This window comes from Anser cygnoides, chromosome 3 (genome assembly GCF_040182565.1).
Source record: "Anser cygnoides isolate HZ-2024a breed goose chromosome 3, Taihu_goose_T2T_genome, whole genome shotgun sequence".
Classification (NCBI taxonomy): Eukaryota; Metazoa; Chordata; class Aves; order Anseriformes; family Anatidae; genus Anser; species Anser cygnoides.
In genome coordinates, this window is record NC_089875.1 from 106726306 (window position 1) to 106748474 (window position 22169).

Genomic DNA, 22169 nt, shown 5'->3' on the forward strand with positions numbered 1-22169 from the left:
GTGCGGCGAGCATCACCCACCTGAGAAGCTGGAAGACTTGTCGGCGAGTTTCTTCTCCTTTATTCATCAAGCTGGCTTCTCACCTGCACCGAATGCCACCAGACCTGTGCTTGTATTTTTGGAGTGAATATTAATCTGGCCTTTAAAAAAATACCCTGGCTATACTCATCTCTGGGTCCACAGGTGGTTCAAGGTGACCCCAAAGAAGGAATTTATCCCCAGGGGTCAATTTCTATTGCCTCCCATTTTTGATTGTGAGTTGATTAGCGTGTATTTGCTCTCAGGTTCGAGTAGTTCTCACTAATCACTCTCCTGTGTTTAGCATGATTATACCAAGTTCAGAATATCCAGTTCTGTGTTATTCTTTGTCAGTAACAACCATCTCTTCTTCAGTTTTCCTGTAGCAGCAGTGCTGTTGAAGGGCTATTGTAATTTGTGATGGGCACAACAGAAATATTATCCTGAGCTATCAATCCCTGGCAAGTTTAAAGCTATTTTTTAGCTATTGTTAAGTAGCGAAGAAGATACCTTTAAAATCTAGACTTGGTTTTCTTGACACAAAGTTGGCAGTTCAATTACCCTACAAGAGGGGAAGTTGGTTGATACCCAGGACTGCCACCAACATGAGAGTCTGGGAGCAGAAGAGAGTCAGGAGTGATCACTCATGCAGAGAATCCAGCGTTTTACCTATTTTTGTCCATCTCAGGAAGGAAGGAAGGAAGGAAGGAAGGAAGGAAGGAAGGAAGGAAGGAAGGAAGGAAGGAAGGAAGGAAGGAAGGAAGGAAGGAAGGAAGGAAGGAAGGAAGGAAGGAAGGAAGGAAGGAAGGAAGGAAGGAAGGAAGGAAGGAAGGAAAGGATACCAGCTGGCCTTTGCAGATGATGTGCTGCAGAGACTGCAATTTTTACCCCAGCCCTAACAAGCATTTTGGGCAGGTTTGTTCCATGCATTGTAGGCAGGGAAAGCACAAGAGGCCAGGAAGAGCTCCTGCCTCTGCTGACCCGCTGGGGGCACGTGGGCTCCAGGGGCTTCAGCGGGGTGAAGTGGTCTCAGGCTGCAGCTCCTGTGCCGCTGGGATCTCAGAGGAAGGGAAGAAATAAACAGCTTCAGATAATCAGGCTCATAAGGAAACAGAGCCTTCTTCAGGTGACCTCAACTCTCCTTCTCGTCCTGGGAAATGTCAGCGATATGCCAAGAACATCGCCGTACTGTTCAGCATCTCTGTGCTCATTTGTTTTCGGTTACAGACCAGATTTCCCACATCAGAACTGAGTGCAGAGCACTTCCACTTGCTTTTGTACTTCAACACAGGTTGAAATAAGTCTTTTTACTCCTTGACATGGCCACATAATGCATTTCTTGACACTGATTTAACCTTTATTTGGTTTATCTTTCCTGTGCTTTTGGAGGTCCAGACCAGAGTCCCTTCTAATTAAATAAAGAGAAAAATAGAAATAATCTGTTGTCACTGGCTCAGTTAGATGCAGCTGTTTAATACATAGCTTCAGACCCTTTATTAGTTTATAGTTATAAATGAAAAGTCAGCATATGTAGAGGAAAATAATTACCCTTGAATTGCCAGGCCAAACCAAGCTTATTTTCCACATGTTGAAGCTTTTCCCCCCTTCTCATCTCCAGAGCCTTTCTTTGAGCGTCTTTCACTTTGGGCTGTCTAGGACAGATGGACCTTTGCTGGACAGGCAGTGCCTTGTCTGTGACAAGCTCACCCCTCCCTTTCACGTCAAGATAATTCCTTAACACATTAAACAAGGTTGGGTGCAGGACAGGAAAATTGGAGAAGCCCCATTGCTTGCACGTGGCAAAATAAAGCAAGGATGAAGCCAGTCCTTGTGCTGGAAATCCAGACAACATCTTTGGTTTCAACAGGTTTAAGCCAGATTCAGCCCGAGCCATTTCAGCACATTTACATGTTGCATATTTAAGAAGAAACATGCCTTGGGATCTTCAGGAAGAAGCACGGACATCTGTGGATGTTCAGGTAACCTCCATGCACACATTATCAGCAGCTCGAAATCACAAATCAAAGCAAAGGGGCAGGGAAAAATCACTTTTCAGGGACTGTAACAGCCAAAGGAAGAGCTTTCCATGGTGAAAACAAAGGTAATCTGCTGAAGCTGAGGTACACAGCAACATGGACAAATTGAGAAGAACATGTCTATAATGTGATAGTAAAAGGTAGTGTAGGCCATTCCTCAGGAAAACAGTCTGAAGGTTTGTCTGGGCTACCAGTGTGCCTGCAGCCCCAAGGTCTCCATCGCTGCCCTGGGAAGATCTGGCACTGCAGCCAAGCCCTGCAGGAGGCCGTAGTCCATTCAACAATGGTTTTGCAGATAAAAAACCCTGTAAAATAAAAAAATGAACTGTTCCATGACAAGCAATTCTTGAGAGGCAGGGTTGGAAGGGCCAAGTAAAGACCCTGCTGTGCTGCTTCTCTGAAAAAAAAAGTTGTTAATCATACTGTAAAACCACTCCTAGCCTGGGCTCCGTTTTCCCATACTTCAGAAACTGGTTTCCTAGCGTGGACAAATACAGGATTTTCCAGGCATGCCACAGCAGCACAACGCTTTCTCAGGAATTTCTGACAAATAAGCTCGAAAGGGGTGAGGCCACATTCCCAGATAAAAATGAGGATTGCAGGGCAGGATGGGTTGTGGAGGAGATACCACCAATCTGGGTCAGTCTGCCTTAAAGCCTCACTCGCCCACTGACAGTTGTGGTTTGTTGGGATTTTCCTGGAGACTAGCACAGAACCACACAGGATGGTTGGGGCTGGCAGGGACCTGAGGAGGCCCCAGCCCAGACCCTGCTCCAGCAGGGCCACCCAGAGCAGGGTGCCCAGCACCATGTCCAGGCGGCTTCTGAAGGGCTCCAAAGAGGGCAAAAATCCCCATTACGCTGATTCGCCACGGCAGTGCTAAGACACAGATGGGCCCACCTCTCCCTGAAGATTCTCGCAGAGATCTAACCTCCTTCTCCTACAAAGGATTTTCATATTCCTTGAACGGGTTTTCTCCACGTTTGTTGGAAAAGCTTGGATCCCTGCAAACAGAATAATCATCACTTCAAATAGCACGTTCCGAAGAGTGTGCTTGGAAACACATAGCACCAATATTGTGAAACTGTAAGACTTACAGGGCTCTGCACACGTGGAGATGTTCACGGTAGAAATTCAGCAGATGTCTTGTTAGGAGTGGTGCCTAGCATATTATCTGTGGGAGAAGAGCAAAATCCTCTGGTATTTCGAAAGCAGAGAAAGAATAAAAGCACAATATCATCATGTGAACTAGTGTGAAAGCTGACTTGGTTGAGCTCCTTGTCATGAAATGTATTGAGCACAAATTTACTTCTCTGCTGGACAGTACACAGCCTGTGAGCTGGTTCTTCTTTTCATTGATTGTATTCACTGACCCTTTCATACAGATTGAATAAATGACAAATTTTCAGCCTCCCGGCTTTCCCAAGTGTTTGCATCAGTTAGACAAGCTGCAAGGCCGTAAATACGCACAGTGGTGTATTTACCTGCAATTCAGCATCTGTCCCTGGTATTTTTGCAGCTACAAGAAGATAAATCCTTAATAAGCAGCAAATGTGGATTTGTGCTAAAATCAAGGAAACACCAGGTTTTGTGAACATGACATTAATACCCAGTGATTCTTTGAAAGGAAACTGTTCTGAGCCGCTTTCTCTCAGATCTCTTAACCCTCTCCGTGCAAAAACTCCTCTACACCAGCAGTTTATGTGAAATGCACGGATTATTCATGCTGACTATTTACTTGCAAAGCCTTGAAGCCAGGGAAGGGACCAGAAATGCTCTGCATCTCCCTAAGCCAAGAATGTGGATTTTCTTGCTGTTCATCCCCAATTCTCCCACTTTATCTGGTGACTCAGCTGCCTGATGCAAGGGCTTTACAATTACAGCTTTGCCGACGAGCTACGCCAGGTTGTGCGCTGCCGGTTTCTAGCCTTCACATGCAATTTTGACAAATGTTTGTACTTTGCAAATTCATTTCTGAAAATAAGACAGCTTCTCTGTCGTATTTTGTGGGTTTTCTGGCTGATGCACCCCAACAACCTGAACATGAGAGCCACCTGGAAGTCAAGACGCAAGAGGCAGCAAGAGGCCACACCAAGGCCCGGTTCTCCTCTTAGAAAACACTCGGTCATTTATTTGCTTAGCACAGGCGATAACCTCAGGGCAGAAGGGATGGAAGGTCCACACGAGCTACCTCTAAGTGCCAGTGAGTCCCGGACAGCACTTGGTTTCCCCAGGCTCAGCTCGGAAATGGCCTCCTCCATGGTGCTGGCCCACCAGGGGCCTCCTGCTGCGTGGATGAAGCTGTAACGGAGCAGCAGAGGAAGGTTCCCACTGTTTGCGCCTGCAACCAAAATAATCTCCCTCGGGCCATGCCAGCTTAGCAAGAGGAAAGGCCCCAGGGCCTGAAATGGTCTCTGCTTCCTGTTTTTCCTCTTTGCAGAGTAAACAGGTTTCTGAGGTCTCCAGAGACAGGCCTGAACCGAAGCCTCTGATCTGGCCATCCTTGAACTTGTGGGAAGTTGGGATTCAGTCCTGGATGCAGAGACCGCAGGTCGGACGCATTGTTAGCTATATTTATCCCCATTTGTCCCCCTCCTCGCCGCACGGCAGCGGGGTACCTGTGAGCTGGGTTTATGAGGGAGGATGAACAGGGAGGAGGAATCTCGGCTTGCCAGCAAGTTGTGCAGTTATCATTATTACTATTTTTTTTTTTTTTGCCATTGTGTGTTATATAAATGAAAAAACACCCCCAGAGTGTGTTTTGTGTGTCTGTGAGGTCTGTCGCAGGCCAGCACCTGCTTTGCCACCTGGCTGTGCTGGGGAAGGAGCAGGCCCCTTCTGCCTCCCCTCCAGAGCTTCTGGCGTCTTGGTAGCTAATGCTGAGGATGCAAATCCTTCTAACTCTATAAAACAAAATTAGCAGGCTGGTTTGAGACAGAATTGAATGAAACCAGCAGGGTTTTTTTGTCCGCATTTTCTATTTTCCCAAGCAGTGGTGCAAGCCAGATCGTTCAGTTATGTGCTGTAACTTTCCAGCCACAATTCATATGATTTTCAGTTAGCCTTTTGGTCCCAATGATCATTAAATACTGATTACTGAAACATCAATTAAGAATTAAGATCATTGCAATTTTTCCCAGAGCTCTATGGAAAAGAACTAATTTCAAGCTTTTAATCTGAGACAGGACATTTTTTTTTTCTGTTAGAAATTGAGGCCTGAGTAGTTTTTTATTTTATTTTATTTTATTTTATTTTATTTTATTTTATTTTATTTTATTTTATTTTATTTTATTTTATTTTATTTTATTTTATTTTATTTTATTTTATTTTATTTTATTTTATTTTATTTTATTTTTTTATTTTTTTCAGTTTCTGTGGTCTGGGATGGTAAGGTTGGTGTACCTGCACTTTTATACAACCACTGCCACCTGCACCACTGGGTGTTCCCCGTTTGCCCCCTGGGTGCCACTGACATTTTCAAAAAGAGGAGCCCCACAGAGAGCAATGAGGGGGTCTCCTGCCCATCATGGGGACACCTGGAGGGTTTGTCCACCCTAGATAATGTGCTTTGGAAAAATTCTTCTTTAAAGTGTGCAGGTGAGATTTTGGAGGTGTTCCCCCATGCGCACACAGTGCCAGCCTGTGACCACAAGGGTTGACCCAACAGGGCCATGGTGAGGCTTTAAGAAGGACCAAAAAACCCACCATGGAGCTACTTGGGCTCATGTCAAGGCTGTTTGGCTGAAAATGGCTTGGCCCAGCAGCAGGGATGGAGCCCCAAGGGGGACACCAGCCCCTGGTGGAGCAGCAAGAACATCAGGGTGGTGTTGAAAAGCATCAGGCTACGCCCTCTGCCCCAAACACCTAGCTCCTCTGGCCGCTGTGTCTTTTGATAAACTGTGCCTAATGGGTGAATGGCTAATGAAAGGATGTGCACGTTCCCAGGAGCAATCTCAGCAGCGCTGCAGAGCGGTGGCACGTGCTCACGTCTTCATGCTGCGGTGACGTGTTCCCACTGAGCTCAGGGAGAAGCAAAGTCCTGAGCCAAGGGGAAACGGGGAGCCGGAGCCCCCATCTGCGGCCTCCCCGGTAAGTAGGGCTTTCTACCTATTAAAACACCACTATTGTCTCATTAAAGTGGAAGAGAGTTCCTCCATCCACTAATGTGCTATTACTTATTAATGTAAAACCACCAGTACTCCGTTTAGTGAGTTATCTTCCTGCAACCTGTTTTTATCTGTCTCACGGGGGTTACATGCACTTTAGGATTTGTTGCCTGGGACCAAAAGCTGACGCTGCTGGGCACAGCCACGTGCAACACAACCTGCAGGTGGGTAGGACATGCAGGACCATGCCTGGACATCTCACCACTGCAAGCATGGGTGAACTGCAGAACCTGCAGAGGACACGTGGATCTGGCCACACAAAATCACTTGTGGAAACCCCAGGACAAAATATTTAGATATTTTGGAGAAAAAGCTTCCTTTCCCTTCACTACATGTACTGTGTTGGTGTTGGGTATCCTAAGGCAACTGCTGGTGAATTTGTGGGGTGACCAAAGGCCCAAGAGATGGATGCTGCTCTCTCCCCAGTCATGGCTCAAAATGCTCCCCCTAAACAGCTGCTACAATCCAGGGTGCTCCTTTCAGTCATCAACTCATTGCTATTCATTTAAACTCAAATATCACCTCTTTCCCCATAAACCTGCATATTCTAGGGTGTTCCTGTATGTCCCATCATATCTCTTGCCAATAGAAGGCGAGCAAAAGGGAGTTTATGCGTTAATGCAGAGGTAGCCATAAAACTAAACACAAAAGCAGGAAAAAAAAAAAGGTAAGAAAAAAAGAATTTACTCGTGAAGAAAACGCATCTAGATATAATTACTTAATTGGCCTCTGGTGCAAGGTGGCATTTTCCTTCTGGGCAAAGACCAAGGGTGCATGTGTGCACGTTTTTGTGTGTGTGTGCATGTGCTTTGTGTGCTTTTGCCTGCTTATTTGGGTATTCTGATTAATTACCCCATGTGAAAAAGGGGTTCATCCTCCTGGCATTACCTGGGCGCTAATAGCATCGGAAGAAGGGAAACTGCCTGCTAAGTAACGGCATTAGGCACGGAGATAATGGCTTTTAGCTTTCTGTTTCCCACATGCTCTCTGTCCCTGCGGGGCTTTCATAAATCACGTTTTCTGGAGCTGCTATCAGGCTGCTTCTTGCCATCAGACATGCACAGTGCTTGAAAGCCATCCCGAAGCTCTTCCACAAACGTGCACCTCTGTTTCAGCTGCCTTTGAGTCCAGGGAGGGCTTAGGCTGCTGGTCAGAGGGCCGTGTGGCATGGCCAGGGGGCTGCCATGGATGCGTCCCACTGCTGATGGGGCACAGGCCTGGATGGGGAGGGTTTGGGCCTCCAGCTCAATGCAGCATCTGCAGTGTGGGACAACCCTCCTGGAGCACACGTCAGCTTACGCTTTTTGGAGCTCAGAAGGCATCTCTGGGGACAAAGCTCTTTAGCAGTCATGAAGCCTCCCCTTGCCAGCGAAGTCCACCTTGCCAAGGAAGAGCAATGGCATGGAGCACATGGCTGCCAAAGCCATGCTGTCTTTAGAAAGTTAGCAAAAAATAAAAATACATGCTGAAGGATTCTGTGGGGCACTTTGGAAATTTCAGCATTATGTTGGTGTTTCCTCATGTAACAGTGTGTTTCTTCGTGTATATGATGCTAGTATTGCCCTTCCTCCAGCTTTTGAAATAAGACCGAATAATCCTGCTCAGCTCTGAAGAAGATGGGGAAGAGTTGGGAAGGCTCCGATACTTGCATTGATTTTTGCAGAAAATGGTCTCAGGAGGCGGCAGAACAACTCTCCCCTGGTACCAGAGAGCGTAGAAGTCCCCCGGCCATGGAAGACAGCCTGTCCCTGCAGGAGGGATCCACGAGGAGGACAAGGTTGACTCAGGGGCCCCAGAGGCAGGGACCTGAGGAGGCCAGGTGAAGGTTTTTGTTCCTCATGAACTGGCTTTGTGCTGTGCTAAGCCTTGAACAAGCAGGGCTAAAAGAGGCATCCCCAGGGCCCTCAGGCTGGTGGGTGTGCCGGGAGGTGCCAAGGTGGGCAAGGAGGAAAGCAGCAGGGAGGGCAGAGAGGGATGAGGGATGTCGTGCTACGTCCACGTGCTGCTGTCTCCCCTAGCGAGTTGTTACTCCACAGTGATCACAATTATTCACCTTACAAAGGCAATGCGAGGGTCAGTTAGCCCAAACGTGCGATTCATTTTGGAAATGGAGAACATTACTTCATATAAGAGGTAAATATCATTAACTTCAGTAATTTGAATAAGGTACCGCTCTGGTAATTGAAATAAGCCACTGATTTCTTTCAAGTAACCAAAATAAACAGGTTAAGCAGATGATTTCTTTAGCTGCTGGCCTTGCTCCTGATTGCACAGGGATCAGCTTGTGAGTGGCTCTGACTGCAGCAGTGGTGCAATCCACGCTGGTAGCACGCTGCTGTCACCGGAGCTCTGCGGGCACACAGAGGTGGTTCTGCCGCCACCCTCCTCTGAACCAGGAGTGTGTGGATGTCCAAAGGGCTGGAGATGGAGAAGACAACTGGGATCTGCTCCTTCCACAATGCACTGCTCCTAAGGCCATCACCAAGATGGAGTCACGTCCCTTACCTAGTCACTAATGAAATGATTCTGCTGAAATATTTCATTTAAAATGAGTTTTCCCCGCTCCGCCTCTCCGCCACCACTGTAGATGTTGAGGTGCCCCATTCCCACCGGCTTTCCCCACCTGCCCGCAGCCGGCAGCCAGAAGGGGTGGCTTTCCCTGCCACCCGCTGTGACACTGCTGGGGACACCTGGGACACGGTGCCACCTGCATGCCAAACCCCCCAGCAGCGCCTGCAGGGAGTCACAGGAACCAAATGCTGAATCCTCTTGAATGGAGACAGAAATACCCATTTCATGCTCTTAAATAAGATTAATAACAATATTAAAGATTAGTAATAAGATTAAATAAACATTAAATCACCAAATGACTCCTCTCCCAGTTCCTTCCTCTCTTTGGGTGATTTTCAGGCAGAGTAGGCACTGAGCTGTAAACAACATTTTTTTCAGCCTCAGCTCGCTCCATAAATGGTTATTCTGGCTGCACTGTGGCAGGTTTTATTGTGTAATTAGGATGACAACGTGCTAATGTTCTGCCCTAGACCTTCCAAATTCCTTAGGCAGATTTTACACATCCGAAAAAAAAATAAAATAAAAAAATAAAAAACAAGCTGAGGAAGTGCTTTCTGTACTGGAAGTTTTGACCCATTGTCATGCCTCTGTTTTCAAGGTCACTCTCTGAATATTGCAGCCTTGGTCAGATGCTACACGAGCATCTCATAAGCCATTTATCTGACCTTCAAAGGCCTTTTTTGCGTGCTTCCCCCAGCACAAGCATCCCTGAGTGATGAGGGCTCTCGCTGGGGCAAGACCACTATGCAGCACAGCCTCCCCTTCCCAGCCTGAGGGCAGCCACAGCAACTTTGCATCCCCCAGTGCTCGAAGTGCCTCCAAGGCAGAGATGAGCCAAAGGATGCTGGTGCATGGGGACCTCACCGTGGGTTCATGGCCTGGGTCTCTGTTCCACTTTGTGTCCAGGTGTTCCACCAGTCGCTGAGGGCTCCTCCACCCACCTGGGGCATAAAACCCAGAGGTAATTTATTTCTGCATCTTCTCCTGGTATGCAAGTGCCTTCGCGCTCAGGGAAGCGTGTCCATGCTTGGAGGGTGAATGCTTTTAGCTGCACTGATGTGGTTACAGCAGCTCAGTTTCTAGTGCAGACAAGCCCAGATCTGCCTGTCTCAGCCTGGGCTGGATTAGACCTTCCCTGGGTGCTGCTGGAAAGGTTCAGCTTGAAACAGCAAATTATAATTACCTGGCCTGAGCAAAAGATGGACTTCGGATGGTAGAGTGACCACCACAAAATAAAAGAACTTCTTGAAAGAATGAATGAGAAAAAAATCAAATTTTCACTTTGCAATGCTTTTCTCCTACCTGCTGCAAGACTTTTCTCCTACCTCCCGCCTGTCTCATCCTGGAGATGGACCTGCCCGTGCCCACCGTGCTCCTCCAGCACCGTGGCCAAGAGGATCAGTGCCTGCAAAGGCAGAAACCAAGTCCACTGGCAAAGCACGACATCACGTCTCATGAGGTTGTGACTTACCCCTTGGTTTAATCGTAACTTCAGGATGGGAGCAGATCTAATAAGAGGCAGCTTATTACCCGTTATTGCTACTTCCTTACGCACCTCAGGCAACAACCTTTCTGGCAGTTTATTCTGGTGTTTACCCACACGTATGCACTGATCTCACTGCAGCATCCCAGCCACTTTCGGTAGGGCAGGTACCAGCCCTCGGGGCTGCCTTTTGAGGCCGTGATGCCCGGTGGCACCGAGAGCTACCCAGCACCTTGCGACTTTTTCTGATCCTATAAAAAGAAGTAAGTCTCCGACACGGGAGGGAGGTGCTGAGCCTTGCCAAGGAAAAGTCAGCACAGAGCTGTATCAAAAACACAACTGTTGCACAGAGGAAGCCAGTGAGAGCCAATACTTGGGTTTGAACTGAAAAATACCAGGAAAAATATGCTGTTGAAAAGAAGTTAGAAGAAGAGAAAGTCATAACATTTTATTTGGACAATTATTTCTACTTCGTTAAAATGCTTCTATGAAGATATGTAGTAAACTCTGCTAAGCTCAAATATTCTTCAAAATTCTTTTGTTTAGTAAACATATTTAATATGTGAACGTAAACACTTTTCCTCTGGAGGCATGGCTGTTTTACGGGTACATTCCATCCTTTTCAGTGTGTTTTTTCCCCAAAAGACACGTGTGCACAGCTATTACTCTGCAGGTGCTAATGGCCCTCGTTGGGAAGGGTCCTTCAGCTGCAGCTCTCCTTAAGGCAGGGATGAGTTGGTCAACGGAAGAAGTCCCAAGCCAGCAGAAAGAGCAACCTTTAGGCATTAAAACCAGCTGCAGACAAGGACCTAACGAAGACATTAGGCTACTTGTCCAGAGCAGAGACAAATCATGCAGATTTGGCTGTAAAAGGAGCACTAACCCACCGAAAATGGGACAATCCATGGCTTCTCAGCACACAACAGAGCTGGTAGGGGCTTTGCACGAGCCTGAGGTGGAGGACTCAGAAAATGCACCGTTTCAGGTGCCGTGCATTTTGTCATTGCTCTCCAAATCCTGCAACGCTGGCCTCTGGGAAACCAGGTAGCTCATGCGCCCGAGTTTCTAAACTGATGTGTTTAAAATATGCCCAAATTAGCTTTTCTGCAGTCCAGATGGCTGAGCGTGAGTGCTTAATGGCACAGTATGAAGGTTTTATTGGCACTCACAAGGGACGAGCAGAGCAGCTTACTTGTGCCTCTTCCATCCGCGAGTAATGCATCTGCCGAAGCCCAAGCCAGGAAACTCTGCATCCCACCACTTCGTATTTCGTGCGCCTGTGTGTACATACAATTACTAAATGATGGTAGATATTATTGAAAGAAAATCGAGGCAAGCCACAGCTTATATTGATGTTGTCTTTAGGATTCACTTAACTCCCTGTTTTCTTGCCTCGTGCCAGCTTCTGCTCATGAAGTGCTTCCACTCCCCGGTTGAGTTGTGGGTCTGGTCCTTGGTATGCTCCCTATTTTTGACCCCCGAGGGACCACAGAGTGTTTAAGGTCAGCTAGCCGTAGGGTCCCCAGACTGAAAATCAGTGGCCACGGAGCCGAGGCTGGGAGCATGAACCCGGAGCCCCCACGTCTTCGACCAGTGCTCAAACTCTACCAAGCCCAGCCACCTCCTCGCAAAGCTTCTTGCCATCAACCACCATAATCAAAGCTCCTCCCCCCAAAAAAAAGCTGCCTCCGAGGACCATTTAAGTGCTCTGCGTAGCATCAAGATGAATATTCACATCTTTCTTTTATGACATTAAAAGCCATTAATAATTAAAGAAGAGAGTGGCAAGCAGCCTGGTGCAGAACAAACGAGCGTGGTTTCCTAAAAGTGCCGGTCATGGCTGGGAACTGGGGGAAAACACAGACCTGGGAGCAAGTGCCAGGGCACATAAACGTTAGGCACTGGCATTTTCTGGGTTTGCCTGATTTTGCTGATTTTTTGTCTCTTGTGGTAAAAAATCTGAAGTGAACTGTGCAGCACACAAGGGTCATTAGTCAAGCTGTCCTCGCCTTCCTATCCATTGTGTAATGCTTATTATTATTATTTTTTTTTTTATAAAAATCAAAGTTTGCATCCCTGTTCGGGCACAAATGTGTATTTTTGTTTGTTTCCTTTTTTTTTTTTCATGGCGATCCTCCTCCTCCCTGCAAGGCCAGGGATGGGACCCTGGTGCTGCAGGGTCTGTGAGTCCCTTCTGCAGGGGGGAGCCTCCAGGAGCCCTACCAGAAATCTTCGTTTTCGGTTGCCCTTGCACAGTAGCCATGGAAACGAGGATGACTTTCCCATCCCTTTCTGGGTAGGCTCGGCAGTCGCTGCCACGAGCTCTGTTTGAATAAGATTTGGCAAAATAGCTCAGCAGGGGTGTGAGCTGCCCGTGCTGGTAGCCACGGGCTAGGCGATGCTGGGGGAAGGCAACCAGGTGAAATACTCGTGTGGCTGCAGGAGCAGGGCTGGTTTGGGGCCAGGCATCGCCTACATCACTGGAAGGTGTCGTTGCTCACAACTGCACAGTGCTGGGCGATGAAAGTGAACCCCTTCGGATGGAAAATTCCTGGGAGTTTTGAAAGCCTAGGGGAAAAGATGTTTTTTGCACCAAAATTTGGGAAAATTATATAATTTCCGTACTTATACTGCTTGAATGATTTTTTTTTCCCTTTTTTTCTAATTCTTTAAGCATGAAAGCACTCTGTGCAGCTGGCCCAGTGAAGGAGCTGCTGGATACGTGCATGAAGCAGAGCACCAACCCTCTCCTTGCCAGCCAGGAGAGAGGTCAGCACCGCGTGCTGACATCCTGCTGCGTTTGGAAGGGCTGAGCACAGCAGAAGCAATGCCTTGTTAAACACCTCTCTATCCTTGCTTCGCCGTTCACTCTAAGCAAAATCAATTTACAAGAAACTTTCTTCTGCATCGCTTCTCCAAGTACCCAGTTTTTTTGTATCAGGAAAACAAAAAGAATTATTATTTTTTTTCCAAGCTCTGCATTTTCCAAGCTCAGCACGGGCGTGGGCTGTGAAAGCACCTCTGATGGCACTTTTCCAGGTGGGCTTTTCCTCTCTGAAGCGTGACGTGAATAAACCCCACTGCCCCAAAACTTTCTCTCAGCAAAGGAAAGGCGGGCTGCCTTGATGTCCCGTGCTGCCTGTGGCCATCACGTGCATGGCTGGCAGGTGGGTCACCATTTCAGATGCTCTGTGTCCACAGGCGTCTCCCCAGTACCTGCAGGCACACTGCAAAGCCAGCCGTAGTTTTGCCAGAGCTTTAAGCAGAGCGTTCTCCTTCCCTCAGTCTGTGCATCACCTGGCAGCTTGGAGCAACAAAGCAAAGGCAGAGATGGGAGGCAGCACTACAAGCCCCCAAATCCTCTCTTCTCTCCAGCCTCCGCATCTCCTGCAGGCTTTTGTGAGCACCACACTCCTCTCCCTGCCTGTCGCAGGGCTCAGCAGACAGGCAGCAGCACGAGGGACCAGACTCTGTGTTTGTTTGGTGGTGGTGCAGAGCCCATGGAAACGTGCAGGGTTTTTTTTCCTCCCTGCTCAAAGCCCTACCTGCCGGTGAGTCACTGTGGGGCTGGCTGTGTGCTGTCTCCTGCATCATTACTTGGCAGAGCAGCCCGGCGTGCTATCTCCTGTAACAGGGTGTGTGATTCACGATGTGAACAAGGACTAAATGCAGCAGGAATGCATTCGAGGATCCCCTGCCTCGCTTACTCCACCCGCCGCAGCGCCAGCCAAGAGGGCTGGCACTCCGCGGGTGCTCTCGCCCAGCCGTGCTGTGATGCTTTGGGATCAAAGGTGCTCTGTCTGCCTCTGATAACTGCCAACGTAAATGCAAAGCAGCCTTTGTATTCCGTGCTTGTCTCCTGCGGAGAAGCAGGAAGGCAATGTGTGAGCAGAAAGCTCACATGGTTTTCCATGGCCTGGACAATATTCCCTGCGAGAGCATCCGTCAGCACCCCTCAGCACCCCTCAGCAGGTGGGAGGCTGAAAACCAGGAAGGGGGAAGGGGAAAGGAAACCGTGTTGGCTTCTAGCAAACCTCATTGCTGAAAAGGCAAGGAAAGGTTTTTCCTAAGTCTCCCAGAGCACCAGCTCCACGGTACCTGCTGTGCCCTGCTGCAGAGGGACGGTCCTGCACCCCAGCACGTCCCAAACAAGCAGCATGAGAGTAGGGCCTGTTCCCCTCATTGCCATCTGCAGTTTCCATTACTTGTTTAGTTCTTTAGCCCTACCTTTGTTTCACTCAGCACTTCCATAGGTAGCTCTGTGCCTTGGGGGTGTCCCCTCGGACCAAGTGTTTCGGGGTTGAAGCCGAAGCCCCAGCCCCAGCAGGGCTGAGCTGGGTTTGCTGGGTCCCACAGTGCCCATCCCACTGGCTCTGGGGTGAGGAATGAGCTGAGTTCAGCTCCCAGGGACCTCAAAACTCACGTTGCCCACCAGTGCTTCAAATTTAAGGGCAACCCAGCCCCCAGGCAGTCGCTGCCACGTATCAGGTATGGCTCTGCGGCCTGCAGGGCCCGGCAGGCGGTGGGCGTCGTGCTCCCCTGAGCAAGAAGGGTTCGAGGACAGCGTCCATCGAGGCCCTGTGGATCAGGGTCAGGCTGGGTGTCAGGGAAAGGCTCTGCGCCCGGAGGGTGGTCAGGCACTGGGACAGGCCCCCCAGGGCAGTGGGCACGGCACCGAGCCCGCTGGAGTTTTTAACCTTCCCCTTCCGTCACACGAGGAGCTTTGTCCCCTTGGGCACTGAGGTGATTAGGCAGGTACACCTTGAAAAATCAATAAATTGCGCTGAGGGGAGCCAGGTGCTAGCGGGGCTCCTGCCGTGGAGACCCTGGGGACATCCCCGAGCGTCCTTGTGTGCTGGTGCCTGCAGGGGCCAGGGCTGGCCTTCGCTCCCCCCTGCACCTCCCCTGCTCCCCACCTGCAGCCCTCTGGGGTCTGGAGTCACTGTGAAACAAACGGTGAAGCATCCTGCCTCCCATGTGCTCATCCCGATTTGCTAATTGGGGAAATAATTGTGTTTAAAAAGCCCTGTGCAAGCGAAGGCATTCTTAGGAGCCTATGGAGGGAGACGACCATTTTGCTCTGTACAAAGCAAACTCAAGTGACAGCTGCAGCCAATTTTACAAAGTTTTGGCCCAGGTGTGGTATGTCCCTTCCCTTCAGCCCCAATTTAATGTGCATTCACCCCTCATCCCCTCCCCTTTTTTGCCCTCCAGGCCTCCCAGCTCACCTCTCTCAGCAGCCCTCGCTGCCCCCCAGCACCTGTGCTGCTATTGAATGTGAGGGACCCGCAGCCACCAGCAGGAGCAAGAGGGAAGCAAAGGGCAGATGATGAGAAAAGATCTGGGCTTTAGATGCATTAGGGGAGGCAGAATTTGGTTCTGAGGCTGAACCAGTTTACCAAAATCTCAGCATCTTGTGCACTGCCATCAGTTGTTTCTGCTCTGGGTGCTGGAAAGCTCGGCCGCAGGTCAGTCCCACCGGTTTGAAGGGGTGAGAATAAAAACGTGTTTCTTGGTAGTGGGTAAGGACCAGCCTGGCAGGGCTAGCACGGGTGTGGGGATGTGCCACAGCATCACAGAATCAGAGCACTGAGGTGGGCAGGGACCTCTGGAGGCCCCCGGCCCAGCCCCTGCTCCAGCAGGGCCACCCAGAGCAGGGTGCCCAGCACCACGTCCAGAGAGCAGGTAGCACGTGTGCTTCCCTTGCTTGGGGCTTTTGGTGTCGGATTGGAGGGTCTGGTCTGGCTTTTGGTTGACGTGGAGAGCTTTCAAGCATGTAAAATACAAGATTTATATTTCAATGTACAAGATACTGAGAAGACAACCCGTCTCAAAATGAAATCCCCATTTCAGATCTTGCCCAGGCTACAGAGACAAGCAACGTGGAAGGCTTTCCTCATCCTGCCAGGGCTCTGAGTGCAGTTTTCCTGCCTCTAAGGAGCAGGCAACCACCCTGATTTGCAAAGATGCTCGAGCTCTGAAGATGAAAAGTGCTATTTTGCCTCTGTTTTGACTTTTTGTTGTATTCGCTTGCAGGACTCCTGTAATTACTTTGCTTTGTTTGTTTGTTTTATCGAGCAAAGGAACAACACTCCAGCCTAAATTTAGTGCCCTGTGTTTGCGAGCAATCTGCAATTAGCAAACAACGCATCTGTGTGCGCCAGGGCAGGGAAGAAAGTGGGCTGTGCTAGGTAGGTGGCACTTCTTTCTCCTTAACAAACAACATATAGGAAAACACCGCCAAGCCTGCGCGTTTCTAACTGCTCCTTTCCTGCTGTGAGCATGGCTGGTGATGCTGGGGATACCGACGCCGGCTGTCTCTGAAGCACTTCCCAGGTTTCAGCAAGCTGCTTCCACTCCTCTTACAGCACGCCCAGTCCCTCCTTAAGCTGATGGTTGCAAAACCCATCGTCCCTGCTCAGCTGAATTTGTGCATGTCCTACAGCGAGTTTTCCCCCGTTTCCTGCAGGATGGATGCACTTCCATCCCTCCACCTTCCCTTTCCTCTGCCCTTTTGTAGGACGTGCTGGGGCTGAGTCCGAGCCTCTCTTTGCAGGGAGCAGTCGCTCTCCAGCGCGCTCGCTTGGGAAGGGCTGGAATATGCATTTTAGCTCCGAGGAAGGAGATCTGCTGCCATCTGCACCTGGGCAGAGAAAGAGCTCCCCAGCTGGAGGCAGCGGACCCGGCTCTGCCTGCGCAACGAGGCTCGGTTCTGCGCTGGACGTGAGCACCGAGTCCGCAGATCCATCATCAGGCAAAGGGATTTTAGTAACAGGGTGCGTTTGGATCACGTGCAGCTGGAGCTAGGCACGACAAAAAATGGCCATACGCACGCAGAAAGACTTTTTTTTTTTTTCTGTTTCCAAAGTCTGGGCAGCAAGATTGCTGGGTTATTAACCTGGCACCCTGATGAGCAGGTGCTAAAGACACGGCACAGCTCAGCTCATTCTGCTGGGCAGAACGAAACTTCTGGAAATGTGTCACCGGGCACAATCGGCCCTTTGTCAGCCCCACAGCATGGGGCTGCTAAAAAAAGAAAAAGGAGGAAAAGAAAATCGCAACGCTATTTCCTTATTGCAGGGCAAACACCCTGTGTTAGGTGCAGGATTTCCCCGAGAGCAAAGTCCAGGGCTGGGAGGGACACGGTAAGTGCTGGCAGGTGCAGTAGATGGTGACACTGTGGGCTAACAGTGCCACCGTACTGACTCACGTAATCTGCCTCGCTGGTTAAACACACAGAGAATTGATTTTTCTAATGATGAGTGCTTTTGTGATGCAGCCAACTGCTGCTCCAGGGACTGCATGCAAGCATTTGGGACAGCTCTGGCAGAAGCAAACCCCGGCACCCCTGGGAGCATCCTTGCTAAAAAGCCTGGTGTGTGACACTGCCCCAGATGCCCCAGTGTGTGGCATCCAGCTACTGGTGTAACTGGGAGTGGCTTTGTGCATGGTGCTGGAAATCGCTGCAGCACTCCAGTCCCGAGCTTGGGCGGTGTTAGAGGGAAGGCGCTGTGAAAGAAAAAAGAAAAAAAAGAAAATACCTGACCTTTCTTGTGTGATGTGCCACATCCAGAGCTCCTAGGAGAGTGGGAAGAGGTAGGCAAGAAGGAGCAGGGCCAGCTTTCTGCTGGAGCACTCAGAGATATGTGCCAGAAAACCGAAAACCCAGCCGTGCCCCGAGCACAACAGTGTTCACCATCCACATGTTGGCCAGTGTTGGGACTGTGTCATGTATCACCAGGGCTCCAGTGCTTCTAGGGGACCTAGGGCAAAAGCTGGGGCTGCTGTGTTAGGATACCCCCTCCCCATAATCCGCTCAACGCAGGATCTGTGGGGCAGATCAGGATGTGGGTGGCTCCAGCTTCGCTGGGTGTCGCAGGGCACGAGGGTGCTGGGGCTGGGTTCCTCGCCCTGCGGTTACCAGCTCAGTCACAGAAAAGCTGAGGACGCTTAACTCCCTCCCCTGCCTGTTTATTTGCCATGAGTCATTCCCTAAGTAAGCCTCCCAGGGAAATGCCCGGCCGGGGGAGGCTTCGGCGTGGGCTCCAGCTCTGCTCGTGCTGTGCACCAGCGTGCTGCCAGCACCAGCTGCAGACGGATCTGTCAGCAGCCTGCAAATACCACCGGCGCTATAATCATTCGGTTGCTTGGGCAAACACAAAGGAAAAGCTAATGCAAAGCATGTAAGTGATATAGTCACGGAACTGTAGAATCATCCAGCCTGGAAAAGACCTTCAAAATCATCAAGTCCGACCATCAGCCTGACCTACAGGGTCCCGTCACTAAGCCCTGTCCCTTCGTGCTGTGTCTCTTAAATGCCACGTGGTCTTTGCTCCAACTTGTTCCTGTCCAGAGCCAACTGGTCACATCTTCAGCTCCGTCTCTGCCTTTTGGGAGGCTGAGCTGCCACCACAGCTCTGTTTCGTGAGGCTCGGGTGGTCCTGTTGGTCTCCGGCTGCTGGAGATCTGGGGTGACCTCCCCAGCACCGCTGGCCTTGTCAGCGTAGAAGTGATAAGAGCTCCAGATCTGGCGTAGGAGCACGGTGATTCACCCCCTTGCCATTCGCAGGCTGGGCCTGCGGAGCTGCTGTGCAAGCAGAGGGCAGGGAGTCGCTGGGACTGGCCCTTCCCCGTCCCGCGGTGCCCCGGCCGCCGTCCTGCTGGGTGTTTTCATCGGGTTTAGCTATTTAGGGGAGGAGACGGAAGCCACGCTGAACTCCTGCCTTTTCCTCCTACAGCCTGGAAAATCACGTAGGATCCTTCCTAGGCTCCCCCTGCCTTCCTCCCTGCCCTCTTCCCCTCTGTTTGCTTCCTGCTGCTCTGCTGAGTCAGAGCCGCCGATTTGGCCGGCGAGGAGGAAATTCCCCCTTCCGAGGGCGAGATCGGGGTGTAGCTCCTGCTAACCAGAGCGAGCCGTTTTGCTTTGCTGGCCATTTCCCCGCAGAAATGCTCCGAGGTGCAAGGCTGCTCCCTGCCCGGCTGCTCGCTCCCTTCTCGCCAGCATCCCAGCACCGGTCTCACAAATTAAACCTTGCAGGGGCCGTAATGAAGCACGAGCCCGGCTGTTAGGAAGAGGCCATGAGACTTTTCCACACCCATTTGCACAATAACTCATTATAAGCCTTCCGTCCTCACAGCTCTGGATTTTAATTATGTTTTAAAGTATTGTGAAATGCTTCATCTGCCACAGGAGAAAACAGAAGAGGGAGGAAAAAAAGGCAGCGGGCTTTCACCCTGCAACGTTACAGTGGTTAACAGGATGTTCCTTCCAAATCTATTTTGATGTAGAGGTTTTATTAGCTGAGGAAGTCTTTGGGGACTTTATCTTCAGGGATGCAAGCTTTGCACTTAATTGCTTTTGCTCCAAAGGGTTACACAGAGATACTTTCACTGGGCTGCCGATGACATTTCCCTTACAATGTGGAGGACGCCTTGTCTCCGTCTCAAAGAAAAGCACAATTCTGTTGCCTGCCTTCATAAATGGGCCTTTCAGTGGGACGGCCTGCATAGTCAAGCCCACGGAGCAAAATCTGATTCTCTAAGAGCCTCTCTTGAAGAGCAGCACTGGGATTTTCTTTCAAAATTTTTAGTATAAAAAGCAAAAAAAAAAATAATTAAAAAGTTGCATTGACAGAGCCCATTTTGGCCAACAATGCGTTGTTTCGGAATGACATGGTTTTGCCCCAATGCACATTAACCTCCCTGCTCCATGTGGGTCATGGCAGCAAAGCCAAAGCCCCTAACAATCCGCAGTGCCCACGAGTTAATTTACATTCGTAATTACTAGCTAAAGTCTTTGTCCTGTCTCTCCTTCTCCAAAAAATATTCTGACAAGATACCTCCATTTTCAGTGGCTGGAATCAGGGGATGTGAGCCTTGATGTATGAAGGTTCGTGGAGAAGAAGCTGCAGAGCTTCCAGCCTCATTTCAAAAGAAGGTTTTGGGCTGAGATTCCAGACATCCTCCGTGCATAAAATACCTGGTGCCTTTCCCAGCTTCTCTCTCTGCTCACAGAGCTGGGCAGCCTCCAGCACCCCGGAGCAGAGGGGACGTGGGGAGCTGCCGAGCTCTGCCGCCCTCCTGAATTAACGCTCCCCTTCCATCCACTTTGCGTTAGAGCAGCTCTTGTTGCTTGCCCACGAAAACACAGTCTCGTTATTGTTTTAAAGTTCTGGGGGGAGGAACGCTACACTTTGAGTCATGGCTTTTTCCCTAAGGCTAGTTGTGTATTTGAAAAAAAAAAAAGAAGAAGAAAAAAAAAAAAAACCCACATTTTTTCCAGCGTGAAGCACTCCGCTACGAGTTCTGCTGGAGCTGACCAAGCACAAACCCTCTTGGGTGAAGGGACTTTTGGAGTGACCTTCTCACACAGGTGACAGCATTAGGGTCTGTTGATCCAGCCCAGGTGTGCTCTGCTTAAGCCACTGCCTGCTCTAGGTAGTGCGGCTTGGGGGTGTTTGGTGGGGCCACCAGCAGATGTCAGGACGTGTGGCTGGAGCTCATCCAGCTGTTGGTCACTTTCATGCTTCCACGGAGGCTTAGAGCAGGGATTCATTTGGTGTGAAGCCATTTCGTGCATGGGAAAGAACGAGCTTCACTAATAGAAGGCGTAATTAACCAGCAGCTAATTGACATTTTCATTTCCTGTACCCTGCCCTGGGAGGATAATGACAGGTTGGGCCGTATCAAAATGTTCCTGAATACCTTTAGTGACACAACAAGCGATATTACCTGCAAAAATTTCCAGAAAACCGTGGGATCAGCAGTACGCCTTGGCTCGGCACTTCAGGCCTTGTCCTGGTCTTCGCTCACGAGCAGAAGCGTGGCAGCAGCTAGTTCCCATGCCGTCCCTGTTTCCATCTGCTCACAGAAATACCAGGAAACCCTCTGCTCCTCTCCGTTAACAGTGGTTACGTGAGCAATCCCCCTCGCAGAGCGTCTCTTTTGGTGAAGAACTGCTCGGAAGGAGGAGTAGGGGCTAGGCAGCGAGCTTCGCATGGGCAACGCAGAAGATAAAAATAGGACCAGCTTTTCCATCAGCCATCTGGCGATGAAACGGGGCTGCGTGTAGCACAACCGGTCAGCGAGGCAGCTATTATTTATAAAGCACTGTGGATGAGCGTCACACTTCACGAGGGCTGAGTCTATTATGGAAAATGGAATTCGTTCCCTAAAGAAATCATATTCCCGAGCACACGTGCTATAACCTCCTGGCCAGCAGGTGGAATACAGCAGCCCACGGCGAGCAGAACGAATGCGGTCACTTCAGCTTCCTCCAAGCTCCTGTGCCATGTCCCAGCACCGTGGTGCTGGTACCTGTGGTCCCTACAGCTCATCACAGGAAGACAAGGAAGCTCTCCTACCACAACAGGCTGATAGATTGGTGTTTTCTACCCTGCTCCTCCATCCTTCCGTCGTATTATTCCAGCTCAGCAAGAAGCACAAGAACAATTTATAATTCAGGAGAACGGCTGGGATGTTTCCCCTCTTGTGGGAAAAATAAACACGAGTGTTGGCTCTGGTTTCCTACCAACTCCTACTCGCTTTGAGCCTGGTGCGTCGGGAATTAGAGTGCAAGTTAATAATAAATAAGGGCACAAATGCCGCATCAAGAACTTAAAGCTGATTTCAGTCCCAACTGTTTAGCTTACTACAGCATAACGCAGCACTGGGGCTCTGGGTGCTCATTGCTGCATGGGTGGCAGCACGGGTTAGAGCAAAGGACGGGCCTCTTTCGGAGTGGGAATGGATGGCGTTTGTGATGGGGTGCTGATGATGTGCGAGTGCCATACGGGGCTGGCGTGGGTTGCCCATGGTTCAGAGACCCCATACTCTATGGCAATGTGCCCGGAGAGCAGGCTGCCAGCCCCAGATGTCTTTCCCACCTCTGCAGCC

General features: G+C 49.9%; 1 long non-coding RNA gene across 1 annotated transcript; it reads right to left on the reverse strand.

Annotated features, from left to right (window-relative positions):
* Positions 1 to 2688: 2688 nt before the first annotated feature.
* LOC136790523 (uncharacterized) lies at positions 2689 to 19233 on the reverse strand. The gene is made up of 3 exons (XR_010830602.1): positions 17821 to 19233; positions 3152 to 3228; positions 2689 to 3058 (listed from the first exon to the last, which is right to left on the reverse strand). It is a non-coding gene; the product is annotated as an uncharacterized lncRNA (long non-coding RNA).
* Between the last annotated feature and the right edge of the window lie 2936 nt (positions 19234 to 22169).